Source organism: Antechinus flavipes, chromosome 4, assembly GCF_016432865.1.
Source record: "Antechinus flavipes isolate AdamAnt ecotype Samford, QLD, Australia chromosome 4, AdamAnt_v2, whole genome shotgun sequence".
Lineage (NCBI taxonomy): Eukaryota > Metazoa > Chordata > Mammalia > Dasyuromorphia > Dasyuridae > Antechinus > Antechinus flavipes.
Genome location: NC_067401.1, coordinates 59,140,813 through 59,144,172, shown reverse-complemented (window position 1 = coordinate 59,144,172; position 3,360 = coordinate 59,140,813).

Sequence of the window (3,360 nt, the reverse complement as noted above, 5' to 3'; positions counted from 1 at the left end):
GATTATTGTGATGTATATTTTAATGATCAAAGTTTGTTTCTAAGCTTATTAAATAATTACTTCAGTCATTTTCAGTTGTGCCCAAGTCCTATTTGGTTTTTGATTTGTTTTATTTTGTTTTGTTTTTCACAAAGACACTGAAATAGTTTTCCATTTCTTTTTTTTTTTTAGATCATTTCACTGATGAGGAAGTTGAGATAAACAGGGATAAGTGAGTTGGCCAGTTTCACACAGCTTGTGAGTATCTGAGGTCACATTGGAACTCAGAAGATGAGTCTTCCTAATAAAAGACCTAGAAATCTATCCACTGAACTAATTAGCTGTCCTTATTAAATTATAAATTATATTTAATAGATCTTTAAATTTTAACCAATGATTCCTCTGCAGAGATTTTTTGTTTCTTTTACTTTGATTGTTATTATTTTACTCTAAGCCATACCTTCATAGATTTACTATTATTTTACATTTAAATACTATAAAGAACTCTCATTTTGAAATAAAAAAGTTAATAGCTTGAAGTAATTTTTCCCTTCTAAATGAATGATCAGAGAATATCCATTCCCTATAAAACATCAATCCAGGATGTTATCTTAAAAGGCAACAAGGCAAAGTAGATAGACATATGGCCTCAGAATACCAAAAACTGAATTAAAGCTATGCTTCTGATATATGATGATTATGTGGCCACTGAAATGTCATTTAATCTTTTACTGACTCAAAGAAGTTTCTAAATCTTTAAATCAGAGAGAAGTTACATGTGTATTGGTAGAGAGACTTTTCTCTTTTGAGAGCTCACCAATGAAATTATGAGTTTTCCTCAAAAACAAAAACATGTATTTATTTAGTTTTTCTCATTTACAAAATGGTTTCAAACTTATTTTATCTCTTAATCATTGTAACAATCATCTGAAGACATCTATTTCATAGATCCAGATACTTTGTCTCAAAGATATTAAATGATAGCCAGAGTGGCAAGGAAGAGATGCAGCTTAAGACCTTGAAACTCAGGTCCCAAGCCTTTTGCTTTGTAGCACACTGCTTCCAAGGGTATTAGGCTGCAGTTAACAGACTTCAATTAACTGAAGTACAAAAAGTAATCTCTTGTTGCATCTTGATTTCAAATTCTGCCCTACTGTAGAAATACTGAGTAAAATTAACCCTGGGAAAAATTACCAAGTAGGAGAAGTTATAACAAATGTTCTTTCACTTTCCTTTAATTTTCTTTTGGAAATAGGTTGTGTTGGTCCTTCATATGACATTGTAAATGATATTGTTAAGATTTTGGGGTACAAGTTTATTTGCAATCAAATAGAGTACCCTCAAATATTTGTATTTGAATTGGATAGCCAATATTTGTATTGGATTTGAATTGTGGAAGATTAAATTCCACAAATATTTATTAAGTGGTTATATAATATAAGGCACAATACTTTATGGCCCTGGGGAAACAATAATAAATGTGCACACATCCTGCTCTCCAGGAGTTTACAGTATCATATGGCACTATAAGCTACTATAACTCAAGAGAAACTTTCCTAATTGACAGAGAGATCTAGAGAAAGGTAAAACCTGAATAAGGTTTAAATAAGGATAAACCAGAATACGAAGCAATTACTTTCATGGTAGATCAGAGCATCCTTCATGGAAGAAGTGGTCCATGAGTTAGCTCTTAAAAGGAAATATGTTCATAATTGGGCAGAGATTAAAGTGAAGAGGGAAGTATGACAAATGTACACAAAGGAGAGGAATAGTTGACCTATTTCTGTAAAGAAAAGATGATAAACAGACTCACAGAATCATACAATTTCAATCTTAGAATTTTAAAAGCCAAGCACTAATTTCAATAGGCCTCAAATTTCAATTACCTTATTTTACTAATGGCTTCCTCCATAACTCCCTCCTTATATTCATTTTTGGTCTCCTTAAGAAAAATCACCTTTAGTAAGAGGTTATTCTAAGTTCAGGGAAGTTGCTATAAATCCTATTTGTTCATACTTTTAACTGTTTATTTAGCATCTCTTAAGCACTTACTATGTTCCAGGCACTGTGCTAGGTACCCAAGATGTAAACAACATAAAAATTCTATCTACCTTCAAGTATTTTCCATTCTACTGGAAACATCATTTGCCTCAGTCTCCTTATCCATAAAAATGATCTGGAGAAGGAAATGGTGAACTACTCCAGTATCTCTGACAAGAAAAACTCTTTGGTCTACTGATCTTTAAGGGAGGGGGCTGGGTCAGGAAACCCTGAATCTTCTGGCTTTGGTCCACTAATCCCTACCCTTAATGCACCTGGAGATTACTCTTTAGCCCAACCCCCTCCACTGTTAATTTATCTGGAGATTACTCTGTAGTCCCCTGCCCTTGAATCATCTGGAGATTGCTCCTTAGCCTAGGGTCATGGAATCAACATGTACTCCTTTAGCCTTAGCTTTATCCATCTTGTATCCCCTAAGGCTAGAGTACATGTTGATTCCATTAATTCATTTAAAATATAACCTTCAGTTCTCATCACCTGGAAAATATAGATAGTGGTGTCTGTGCTGCCTAATTTTAAGAATAATTTAAAGAAATTAATGATAGATAATCGATGTCAAAGTACTCTACAATCTGAAAAGTGAAAGATATCATTTTTCCATTATAAATTATATAGGCAACTCATCTAATCAGGATTTATTATATATTGATACATGTAATATCTGGCTCTCTGTAATGCCATTGGGTTTTTCTTGTCAAAGATGCTAAAGTTGTTCACCATTTCCTTGGATACCATTTTTATGGATAAGGAGACTGAGGCAAACAATGTTAAGTGAATTGCCCAGGATCAGAGAGCTAGTAGATCTGAGGCCAGATTTGAACTCTAAAATATGAGTCTTTCTTAGTTCAGTTCTGACATTCTATCCAGCCCATTATCAGTCTGAAGTTTACCAGCTTAAGCAGCCCTTGAGATCCTTGAAGAATATCTCATTCAACACTAAGAGAATGCAACAGAAAGATGACAGATAATACAAGAAATGATCAAATAAGACCCAGATATTCCCTTTTGAAGGGCATGTGGATTATTCCTAATATAATATCTATTTTAGAAAGTAAAAGCTGAAAGAATGAGAAGTCAAAAGAGGAATACAAAGATAAAGAGCTATAATGCAATAAGACAAAGGCACACATGATGAAAATCCAGAAGATAAGTCTAAAACATTTACCAACAATGCAAAGTAAAAAAAAAAAAAAAAACCTCATAAGAAATTAAAACGATTTTATGAATGAAATGTAATGAGTAGAGGGAAGAATTTAAAAAGAAATGAGAGATTTCAAGGAAAGACTTAGTAGTAGAATTAAAAGCTTTGTAGTAAAAGTA